Source organism: Stegostoma tigrinum, chromosome 17 (assembly GCF_030684315.1).
Source record: "Stegostoma tigrinum isolate sSteTig4 chromosome 17, sSteTig4.hap1, whole genome shotgun sequence".
NCBI classification, from domain to species: Eukaryota; Metazoa; Chordata; class Chondrichthyes; order Orectolobiformes; family Stegostomatidae; genus Stegostoma; species Stegostoma tigrinum.
In genome coordinates this window covers 58,515,844-58,528,613 of record NC_081370.1, presented here as the reverse complement: position 1 = coordinate 58,528,613, position 12,770 = coordinate 58,515,844, and the positions used below count along the sequence as shown (strand labels likewise).

The 12,770-nt window shown below is 41.7% G+C and overlaps 1 protein-coding gene across 6 annotated transcripts in view; it reads left to right on the top strand.

Moving 5' to 3' along the window:
• The window catches only part of LOC125459556 (protein kinase C-binding protein NELL1-like), an 858,388-nt gene that overhangs the window by 39,077 nt on the left and 806,541 nt on the right, over nucleotides 1–12,770 (top strand). The window lies entirely within an intron of this gene.

Sequence of the window (12,770 nt, the reverse complement as noted above, 5' to 3'; positions counted from 1 at the left end):
ATTATGAGGCGAAGGCCTCTAATTCTAGAAACCCCAATCAGTGGATATAGTTTATCTTTATCAATCCTCTCACCTATTCATATCTTGAAGACTTTGAGTGACTCCTTCGCCTTCTAAATTCTAGAGAAAGTGGAACTAATTTGTATAACCTGTCCTCAACGTAACCCCTGAAGCTCAATTATCATTCTTGTACACCTATTTTGCACTTCCTTTAAGGCCAATATACCCTTCCTGAGGGACATTCAATACAGGGCTTTTACAAAATCATAAATTTTTGATATTGGAGATATTTTCCCAAACAACCTGTGTGCAATAATAGAACATAGAACATAGAACAGTACAGCACAGAACAGGCCCTTCAGCCCACAATGTTGTGCCGACCATTGATCCTCATGTATGCACCCTCAAATTTCTGTGACCATATACATGTCCAGCAGTCTCTTAAATGACCCCAATGACCTTGCTTCCACAACTGCTGCTGGCAACGCATTCCATGCTCCCACAACTCTCTGCGTAAAGAACCTGCCTCTGACATCCCCTCTATACTTTCCTCCAAACAGCTTAAAACTATGACCCCTCGTGCTAGCCATTTCTGCCCTGGGAAATAGTCTCTGGCTATCAACTCTATCTATGCCTCTCATTATCTTGTATACCTCCAGTAGGTCCCCTCTCCTCCTTTTCTCCAATGAAAAGAGACCGAGCTCAGTCAACCTCTCTTCATAAGATAAGCCCTCCAGTCCAGGCAGCATCCTGGTAAACCTCCTCTGAACCCTCTCCAAAGCATCCACATCTTTCCTATAATAGGGCGCCCAGAACTGGATGCAGTATTCCAAGTGCGGTCTAACCAAAGTTTTATAGAGCTGCAACAAGATGTCACGACTCTTAAACTCAATCCCCCTGTTAATGAAAGCCAAAACACCATATGCTTTCTTAACAACCCTGTCCACTTGGGTGGCCATTTTAAGGGATCTATGTATCTGCACACCAAGATCCCTCTGTTCCTCCACGCTGCCAAGAATCCTATCCTTAATCCTGTACTCAGCTTTCAAATTCGACCTTCCAAAATGCATCACCTCACATTTATCCAGGTTGAACTCCATCTTCCACCTCTCAGCCCATCTCTGCATCCTGTCAATGTCCCGCTGCAGCCTACAACAGCCCTCTACACTGTCAACGACACCTCCGACCTTTGTGTCGTCTGCAAACTTGCTGACCCATCCTTCAATCCCCTCGTCCAAGTCATTAATAAAAATTACAAACAGTAGAGGCCCAAGGACAGAGCCCTGTGGAACTCCACTCACCACTGACTTCCAGGCAGAATATTTTCCTTCTACTACCACTCGCTGTCTTCTGTTGGCCAGCCAATTCTGTATCCAAGCAGCTAAATTCCCCTGTATCCCATTCCTCCTGACCTTCTGAATGAGCCTACCATGGGGAACCTTATCAAATGCCTTACTGAAGTCCATATACACCACATCCACAGCTCGACCCTCATCAACTTTTCTAGTCACATCCTCAAAAAACTCAATAAGGTTTGTAAGGCATGACCTACCCCTCACAAAGCCGTGTTGACTGTATTTGATCAAGCCATGCTCTTCCAGATGGTCATAAATCTTATCCCTCAGAATCCTTTCTAACACCTTGCAGACGACAGACGTGAGACTTACCGGTCTATAATTGCCGGGGATTTCCCTATTTCCTTTCTTGAAGAGAGGAATTACATTTGCCTCTCTCCAGTCCTCAGGTATGACTCCAGTGGAGAGCAAGGATGCAAAGATCTTCGCAAGTGGCGAAGCAATTGCATTTCTCGCTTCCCAAAGCAGCCGAGGACAAATCTGATCCGGGCCTGGCGACTTGTCAATCTTAATGTTTGACAAAATTTTCAGCACATCAGCTTCGTCTATCTCTATCCATTCCAGCATGCACACCTGCTCTTCAAAGGTTTCATTCACTACAAAGTTTGTTTCTTTCGTAAAGACAGAAGCAAAAAACTCATTTAGGGCTTCCCCTACCTCCTCAGGCTCCACACACAAGTTCCCTATGCTATCCCTGATCGGCCCTACTCTTTCTTTGACCATTCTCTTATTCCTCACATAAGTGTAAAATGCCTTTGTGTTTTCCTGGATTCCTTCTGCCAAGCCTTTCTCGTGCCCCCTCCTGGCTCTCCTCAGACCATTTTTGAGCTCCTTCCTTGCCTGCATGTAATCCTCTCTAGCTGAACTTGACCCTAGCTTCCTCCACCTTATGTAAGCTACCTTCTTCCTTTTCACTAGAAGCTCCACCGCTCTCGTCATCCAAGGTTCCCTAATCTTACCCCTTCTTGCCTGTCTCAGAGGGACATATTTACTCATCACTCCCAACAACTGTTCCTTAAACCGTCTCCACATGTCGATAGTTCCCTTACCATGGAACAACTGCTCCCAGTCCATGCTACCTAACTCATGTCTAATCGCATCATAGCTTCCTCTTCCCCAATTAAATATCCTCCCATTTTGCCTAATCCTCTCCTTCTCCATAGCTATGTAGAATGTGAGGCAGTTATGGTCACTATCACCAAAATGCTCTCCCACCACAAGATCTGATACCTGCCCCGGCTCGTTTCCGAGCACCAAGTCTAGAATGGCCTCTCCCCTCGTCGGCCTGTCAACGTACTGCGTTAGGAAACCCTCCTGAACACACCTTACAAAAACAGCTCCATTCAAATCTTCTGCTCGAAGGAGGTTCCGATCAATATTAGGAAAGTTAAAGTCACCCATTACAACAACCCTACTGCGTCCACACTTTTCCAAAATCTGCCGACCTATGCTTTCTTCAATCTCCCTGCTGCTATTGGGGGGCCTGTAGTAAACCCCTAACGAGGTGACTACTCCCTTGCTGTTCCTAATTTCCACCCATACTGACTCAGTAGGCAGATCTTCCTCGACAAAGGAAGCTTCTGTAGCTGTGATACCCTCTCTGATTAGTAGTGCTACACCCCCTCCTCTTTTTCCCCCCTCCCTATTCTTTTTAAATGTTCTAAACCCTGGAACATCCAGCAACCATTCCTGCCCATGAGAAACCCATGTCTCTGTTATGGCCACAACATCATAGCACCAGGTACTGATCCATGCTCTAAGTTCATCACTTTTATTCCTGATAATGCCACAGAGACCAGTGTCCTGTCACTAAGGAATCCTCTATTTACACATGGAGAGCCTTTGACAGTGGTCTAACTCCCTCAGAGCCAGCTCTGAGTATCAAGATGTCTGCAACTCCTGTTTATATCTGTCAGCCAGGGCTCCCTGATTGCACCAGATCCCAATCAGGGAACTCATATCCTGAGGTCCATCTGGCTAACCTCGTTACAATCACTACACTGTTCAGAGATTTTATAATGTACCTCTTCTTATTTATAGATAGAACTTCCTATTTTGAAAAAAAAACACAAATGATGTAGAAAACTCATTTAGAGAGATCAATAATGGGATGAGAATGCCAGATATATTGGATACAGAAATATCCATGAGATTGAATGGTAGCCTGCATTTGTCATTTTGCACATGATTTAAGCAAGATAAATGTTCACTAGAAACAGCTGCTTGAGCAGAAGTTATCCCCGTGCTATTGCTTGGAGTGCTAGTCGAAGTTTCTAATTAGTGCAGTGATTTAATAGAGCAATCAGTCTGAACACTTGTTTAAAGACTGACTTTAAGCAGGAATTCGCATCCAAACCAATGTGAACAGTGTTCAAGTGCAAACACTGGTCTTAAGACCAAATTGACTTACTGATATTTTAAAGGAGTCAGCATTAAAGTTAGTTTAAGATCTAAATTAAATTGAATGAAAGAACTCAGTTTAAAACTTAGCTGGTCAATGCTGGAATGCACCAATCATGATTTAAAAACTAATCTAAAACTAATGGTTCGCTGAAGAAATCTCTATTAAGCCCATTTTGAACAATGACTTCTAAAGATTGCAAATTTGACATTTTATCTGGGCTAAACCTAACAATAACTTTAGGGTGATTTCTTAACTAATCTGTGAATCTAATATTTAGACTACTGCTCTCTCGATGTTTTTGCAGTTTCTGGGTTTACTCTATTATAACAAAGCTTTGCCAGAGCTGGTGGCATGTTGGTAATGTTACTGCACTGGTGACTTAATTATGCTGAGGCTGATCAATATGGGTTTGTGCTTAAATCCCATACTAGAACATGGTGAAGTTTTCTTCTGGTGCAGAAGTAGTGTCCCCATCTATGGGCCAGTTTTAGATTTACCTTCTTCAGAGGTGCATCTGAACATCTCTGAACAGGTCAATTGAAAAACATCTCTTGTATTTGCATGTTTGACAACCAGCGAAGTTTCTTTGTTCTATGAGCATGCAATTACAATGATATTTGTCTAATTTGTATAACACTCAGCCCAATCGATACAAGTTATCTCTATAAGTGCTAGGATGGATCTCCTGATTAATTAGATGTCATTCAAAGTTTGTTTTTCTCCCTACACATAAGACTAAATAGATTATCTCCCCCAAGGAATTTGGATCATTGATGAATATTCTTGGTAATCAAATGGAAAGCTCAGTGGGTAACTAGTGAAATCAGAAGTCTTCACTGTTCAATCAAATCCTGAGCCGGCATGTTTTTCCTTTCAAGTCTGACAGTATGGTACACCCATTCAGCTAAAATGGTTTCTTATAATGTACCTCGTGTCAATAGTAATCTCTTTGCTTGTAGCCATATAACTGATGTCTGAGTTTTAACATGAATTCAAAGAACTGCAATTTCAATGCTGCACTGATATGTCATATTAGATGATGAGCTAAGATCCTTGAGTCTATGTATGGAGATGAAAGTTTCATCAGCTCAGCAAATGGAAGCCAGTATGATTCTTAATAGCAATGTGACTGTGGTTCCAAAGTTAGCATATAGTGTTCTGACTTTTTTTGATAGGATATTAGTGAATACTTGAAGTGTCATAACAGGGGAGGCAATGGCCTAGTGGTATTAGGCCCAGACAATGTGCTGGGGCCCTGGGTTCGAATCCCACCATGGCAGATAGTGGAATTTGAATTCAATAAATATCTGGAATTAAGAGTAGAATGATGACCGTGAATCTATTGTCAATTGTCGAAAAAATGCATCTGGTTCACAAATGTCCTTTAGGGAAGGAAACTGCCATTCTTGCCTTGTCTGGCTACATGTGAGTCCAGATCCACAGCAATGTGGTTGACTCTTAACTGGTCTCTGGGTAATTAGGGATGGGCAGTAAATGCCAGCCTAGCCAGCGGTATCCTTATCCCCTGAATGAATAAAACAAAAATTTAAGGCTTATGGGCCTCAGGGAGGCAAGTAAGAATAATATAAATCATAATATAAAAACCAAAAGAACTGCGAATGCTGTAAACAAAAACAGAAATTGCTGGAAAAGCTTGGCAGGTCTGGCAGCATCCGTAGAGTCAAATCAGAATTAATGTTTCGGGGTTGAGTGATCTTCTTCAGAGCCCTGTCCTGAGCAGCAGTTTCTGTTTTTTGGGTGTGTAGATAGCAGTGCATTTTTGATAGTACAGATGTAATGCTTTGAAAGGCCCCTGATCTAATCTAAGGCTCCATCATTGTTTATACAATCTGTTGACATGAGCAGGTGTAACCTAACTCAGTAAATGACATTTTTACATTGTTCTCATCTGGGCACAGCACAACAAGGCCATATTTCAGTAGTTATCTCTGGTCCTGAGATGCTACCATGGGAGGTGATGGACCAATGTATCCAGACTAATAATTCAGGAACCCAGGTTGTGTCCTAGATTCAAATCCTACCATGGCAGATGCTAAAATTGCCCAATCAACTTGTAAAAGTGTCGATAGGACTCTTCAGTCCAACTCATCCATGCTGACCAAGTTTCCCAAACTAAATAAATCCCACTTGCCTGCAATTGGCCCATGTCTCTCAAAACTTTTGCTATTCATGGACTTATCCAAATGTCTTCTAAATGTTGTAACTATACCTGTATATCTACCAAATCTTCTGGCAGTTGATTTCCCACATATGAACCACCTCTGTGTGAAAATGTTTCCCCTCAGGTCCCTTTTAAATCTTTCTCCTCTCCCCTTACAAATGTGTCCCCTAGTTTTGAACACCAACCTGGGGGAAAAAAAAAACTCACATTATCCATGCCCCTTATGATTTCATAAACTTCTATAAGGTCACCCCTCAATCTCCTACATTCCAGAGAAAACGTCCCAGCCTATCACAGTCCTGGCAATATCCTGGAAAATCATTTTTGAACCCTCTCCAGTTTGATAATATCTTTCCTATATGAGTGCAACCAGAACTGGACACCGTACTCCAGAAGGGGCCTCACCAGTGCCCTCTACAACCTCAGCATAATGTCCCAACTCCTATACTCTGGTGTGAACAACGAAGTGAAGCGTGCTAAACACCACCTTAATCACCCTGTCTACCCATGACGCAACTTTCAAAGATCATCATACCTGACCCTCTAGGTCTCTCTGTCCAACAAAACTTTAAGTCCTGTGCTTGTTTGTTTTACTAAAGTGCAATACCTTACATTTATCCAAATTAAACTCCATCTGCCACTTTCAGCGATGTTATTCACATACCTCTGGAGCAGGTGGAACTTGAACTCAGGTCTTGCAGCCCAGAGATAAGAGCATTGAGCACTGGACCATGAGAAACATTCAAATGAGGTAATTTGGATTCACTAAAAATTACCTGGAATTACGAGTAGCATATTGACCATGAAACCACTATTGATTGTCGGAAAAACCCAGCTAGTTCTCTAAGGGAGGAAAATCTGCTGTTCTTTCCTGGTCTGGACAACATGTAACTCCAGACCTACAATAATGTGGTTGACTTTTAGTTGTCCTTGGAGAAATTAGGGATGGGCAATAAAGGTTGGCTCAGCAAGCAATGCCCACATTCCATGAATGAATTAAAAAAAACCCCTCCCTCATTGATCTGTGTGCAATCAACATTGAGTTGATCATATAATACATTAGCTTGAGTCACATCTTGGGGTCAGACCAAAGTCAAGGTTACGCTTGCCTACTCCTCAAGAACTTCAGTTAGAATTTCATGGCAAGGTTTGCTGAAGCCTGGTGCAAAAAAAAATGAGTACTTTGCAATGGTATTCATCTAGGTGAAGGACATGGATGATTGTAAGACTAAGGAGAGGCATGTAAAATTCAAGGCCATGTCAGTATAAAGAAGGAGGAGGTGGTAGGTTTCTTGAAAAATCTTAAGATTGATAATTCACCAAGGCCTGATGGGATCTATTACAGCATACTGAAGGAGGCAAGGGAAGAGATTGCTGGAGCCTTGATCAAGATCCTGGTATCATCTTTAGCCAAAGCTGAGGCCCCAGAAGACTGGAGAAAAGCCAATGTTATTCCTTTCCTTTAGAAGGGCAACAGGAGTGATCTAAGAAATTATAGACTGTGGTGAGCCTTACATCAGTGGTAGGGAAGTCATTGGAGAAAATTCTTAGAGACAGGATTTACTCACGTTTGGAAAAGAATGGACTTATTAGGTATAGTCAGCATGGCTTTGTGCAGGGGAGGTCTTATCTGAGCTTTTTGAAGAAGTGACAAACATGAAGAGCATAATGCAATAGATGTTGTCTACATGGACTGTACTAAAGCTTTTTACAAGGAGTCTCATGGTAAGCTGATCCAGAAGCTTCAGCCAAATGAGATCCACGGTGAGTTGGTAAATTGGATACAAAATTGGCTTGGCAATAGAAGACAGAGGGCAGTTGTGGAGGTGTAGTTTTCTGAATGGAGGCCTATGACTGGTGGTGTTTTGCACTGATCAGTGCTGGGACCTTTGCTGTTTGTGAAATCTAAATGATTTGAATGATTTCATGCTTACGTTTGCTGGCAACATGAAAATTGGTAGAGTTGTGCATAATGACGAAGTTTGTCAAAAGATACAGCAGGGTATAGATCAGTTGAAAGGTTGGGTAGAGAAGAGGCAGTTGGAGTTTAATTCAGTCAAGTATGAGGCAATGCATTTTGGGAGGTCAAATGCAAGAGGAAAGTATACAGTAAATGGCAGGAACTTTATGAGCATTGATATAAAGAGGGATCTTGGGCTACAAGTCCCTTAGCCCTCTGAAAATGGCAACACAAGTGGATACAACATGCTTGCCTTCATCAGTCACGGCACTGAAAATGAAAGTTGGCAAGTGAAGTTGCAGCTGTACAAGACTTTAGTAAGGCCTCATTTGGTGTATTGGAGGTTGCCAAGCTGTAGGAAGGCTGTGGAGGCTTTGGAGTGTGTGCAAAAAAAGTTTTATGGGGATGTTAGATAACAAGGTGTAGAGCTGGATGAACACAGCAGGCTAAGCAGCATCAGACGAGTAGGAAGGCTGACGTTTCGGGCCTAGACCCTTCTTCAGAAATGGGGGAGGGGAAGGGGGTTTCTGAAATAAATAGGGAGAGAGGGGGAGGCGGGTAGAAGATGGATAAAGGAGAAGATAGGTGGAGAGGAGATAGACAGGTCAACGAGGCGGGGATGGAGCCAGTAAAGGTGAGTGTAGGTGGGAGGTAGGGAGGAGATAGGGATGTTGCTTGGTTTGGAGTGTATTAGGTATAAGAAGAGGTTGGACAAATTTGGATAGTTTTTGCTGGAGACTGAGGGCAACCTGATAGAATTTTATAAAATTATGAGAGGCATGGATATGATGGAAAGTCAGATTCTTTTTCCCAGGACAGTAATAATAAATATTAGCAGCATAGGTTTAGGGTGCGAGGGGGAAAGTTTAAAGGAGAGGTGCGAGGCAAGCTTTTTACACAGATGGTGGTAGATGCCTGGAATGCACAGTCAGTGGAAGCATTATAAACAGGTACAATGACAACGTTTAATAGGCATTTAGACAGACACGAACAGGGAGGGAATAGAGGAATACAGACTGCATACAAGCTGATAGGATTAGTTTTGGAATAGTACCATATTTGGCACAAATGTGGTGGACCAACGGGCCTGTTCTTGTGCTGTACTGTGTAATTGCTGTTGAAGACGTTAACATATGAAATGTTAGCCTCAAGCTGTAGCTTCCATACCAAGCAGTAGATGGATATCTTTTAATCAACTGATCATAGAGGTTATTACGTACCCCTGGAGCAGGTGGGACATGAACCTGGACTTTCTGCCTCAGACATATGGACATTACCACTGCATCATAAGAGCCCATCACTCCCTTGGTATTGCTATTAGATTTTTTGCCCGAGGTTCAGAAGCTATTTCAAGATTAAATTTGACCTTTCCCACAAAGAATAGTTGATGCCTTTGAAATATGTGGCGGTCACTTGTAAAATAATCAATTGGTTCAAAGAGCAATGGGAAGTTTTCATTGCTATTTTGGACCAAGAAATTAGCTGTTTTGGAATCTAAGCTCCAATTATTGACCCCATTGTCACTAACTTGTTGTGGTTTGTGAAACTACTTGTGGTGATCTGAGTAGCTTAGGAGATACATTTGCATCTTTATCTAGGTATGGTCTTGCAATGTGATGCCTGTTAGGGGAAGAGCGGTGAACTGATAGTATGAGTAGATTAGTAATCCAGAACCCAAGGTCCAAGTGGGATTTGGGTTCAAATCCCCTGTGGCAGGATGTAAAAATCAGGAATTAATTAATAACCAACTCAGTAGAAAGACGTGTATCAACTCTTCTTATTGTTGTAAAAATCCAACAATTCACTTATGGCCTAGAGGGATGGAAGAAGTCTGAAGTCCTTCACTGCTTTGGCATAACCTACAAAAAAGTTCAAATCTACTACAATGTTACTGTTAACTTCTTTCTGCAATCTATGCCACTAAGTTTCTGAGTGACTGGGGAGAGACATAAATGCTAACCCAGCCCATGATGCCCATATCCCATGAATTAAGATGAAGGCAGAAGCTGAAAGTTTTGGCCTCGTAAAAACAAATTATTTGGGGACAGGCAAGTAGAGGTGGCACCACGTTTTAAGGCTGGGGTTAAGTAGAAGCATTTGGCCTATAGGGATTTTAAATTAAGAATCAATTCAAGTCATTGACAGGTGGTGAGGATACAGCATGATTTGGCATAACTTGAAATGGTGATCTTTGCAGGCTCAAAATCTGGCAGAGTGGCAGATTGTCCTGTCCAAAGGGATGGCTGTCAATGTGGTTCACAGTGGAACTTTCAATTCTTTGTAATATTTATGTGCCAAGACCATCAAATTTACCTTTGAATCTGGAATGGAGATTTCTGCAGGTTCTGAATTTTTTTTGAAAAGTAAGTTTTAGCAAATAATCCAGGAGTTTATGACAGGGCAAAATGTAACTATTGTGAAACCAAGAAATATTTTTAGTATGTGTATCTTGCAAGGATGGAAACCTGTTCTAATTTATGATGTTATAATTTAATGCTGGTAGTACCTTGTATGATAGGAAGTAGTCATTCGATATCAACACAGCTGACAGGATAACAGCATGTTTTAAAATTTGTTTTTTTTAACTAGATAATATATAATTTCAGAGAAGAGCAACTGAAGGTTGTAATCTAGTAAATGGTTTTTTAAAGCCCCTTAATCTTCCCTCTGTTTGAAAGAAATAAATCTGTTGATATTTTTACAATCTGACAACCATTGAAATGTTTGAAGTTTTTAACTCTTTGAATGCTGTTCAGTTGTTTATTCTATTCTGGCCTCCAGCTGAGTTCTGATTGCTCTGCAGAGTTATACTTCAGTTTTCTATAGGACCCTTTACACATAGAAAGTGGACGCCAAAGCTTCGGTGTTGGCTGGATCGGCCACTCACCCTGCTACTCAGTCAGAAAGTTATGGCTACAAGCCCCACTTAAAACAACTCAAGCCTATAATTTAAACTAGCACTGTACTGGAGTGATAAGGGATTTCTGCACTGGGAAGTTAGTGAGATGTTAGAGTTAGGCTTCGTCTGTCATCTTCAGTAAACATAAAGGATCTCATGACATTATTTTTGTATAAAAAGAATTGTGGTCTCTTTGCCTACATTAATCCTTTCACTGAGCTAATTATCTGGCCACTGCCACTTTACAGTTTGTTTTGTGCAAACTGTCAACTATACATCCCTGTATTACAACATTGGCTGTAATTAATGGTAATTTTATTTGCTTTGAGGCAGTGTCTGTATTCCAGAAAGGTGCTTCACAAATACGGTTCTTGCGAACAGTCTGAGCGTTACCACTGATGAATGACTGAACTGCACCAGCCATGTAAACACTGAGTGTTCAAAAGCAGGTTAGACTCTCGATATTCTGAAGTGAGTAACTCCCCTCCTGTCCTGCCAATGCTTGCCCACCTTCTTCAATTCACAATTGGCATGAAATATTCTGCACTGGTCTGAATCAGTGCAGGTCAAACCACACTCAAGGACCTTGGTGCCATTCAGACTTGATTGGAAGCATGTCTGCCAACTCTTTTTATTCTCTTGTCGGGTGTGGGCATCGTGGCTGGCCAGCATTTTCTTGCCTAACATTAAATGCTCTTGTGAAGATGGTGGTGAGCTGCCTGCTTTAGACAGACATCTTCAAATTGTTAGAATTATGAAAACTTAGACCATCAGAATTGTGAGAGAACAATGCCAACAGCCTCCAGAAAGGAATTGTAGAATTGCCTGCCCCAGGGGGGATAAAATGCTGAGATAATATTAGTTAAGTAAAGATTTTAAAGAACGGTCATTACAGAGACTTAATCCCAGAGGAATATCATTTATGGATAGTGTTGGGAAACATTGTTGAAAAATTGTTTCGATACTGGTGTTAAGACTTCAAAAAATGTTTTCTATATGCCCTTACACAGCTTCACTTTTGTCTCCTTTCAGTATAAACTTGAAACTTGTGTTCTGTTGTCAAAGGACATTTGCAACCTTATATGAGTGTGTTTCAGTAACTAACGACCATTTTAACAACTGCGAAAATTAAACATGATCCGTTAAGCCAGATCTGATTCTGAAATCTGACCTGATTATAAGACCATAAGACCAGAACACCAGAACACCATAAAACATAAGAGTGGAAGTAAGGCCATTCAGCCCATCGAGTCCACTCCGCCATTTAATCATGGCTGATGGATATTTCAACTCCACTTCCCTGCACTCTCCCCGTAGCCCTTAATTCCTTGTGAGATCAAAAATTTATCAATCTCTGCCTTGAAGACATTTAACGTCCCGGCCTCCACTGTGCTCTGTGGCAATGAATTCCACAGGCCCACCACTTTCTGGCTGAAGAAATGTCTCCTCATTCCCATTTTAAATTTACTCCCTCTAATTCTAAAGCTGTGCCCACGGGTCCTAGTCTCCCCGCCTAACGGAAACAACTTCCCAGCATCCACCCTTTCTAAGCCATACATTATCTTGTAAGTTTCTATTAGATCTCCCCTCAACCTTCTAAACTCTAATGAGTACAATCCCAGGATCCTTAGCCGTTCATCATGCATTAAACCTACCATTCCAGGGATCATCCATGTGAACCTCCGCTGGACACGCTCCAGTGACAGTATGTCCTTCCTGAGGTGTGGGGCCCAAAATTGGACACAGTATTCTAAATGGGCCCTAACTGGAGCTTTATAAAGTCTCAGAAGCACATCACTATTCCAACCCTCGAGATAAATGACAACATTACATTCGCTTTCTTAATCATGGACTCTAACTTTTAGAGAATCCTGGACCAACACGCCCAGATCCCTTTGTACTTCTGCTTTATGAATTTTCTCACCATTTAGAAAATAGCCCATGCCTGTATTCCTTTATCCAAAGTGCAA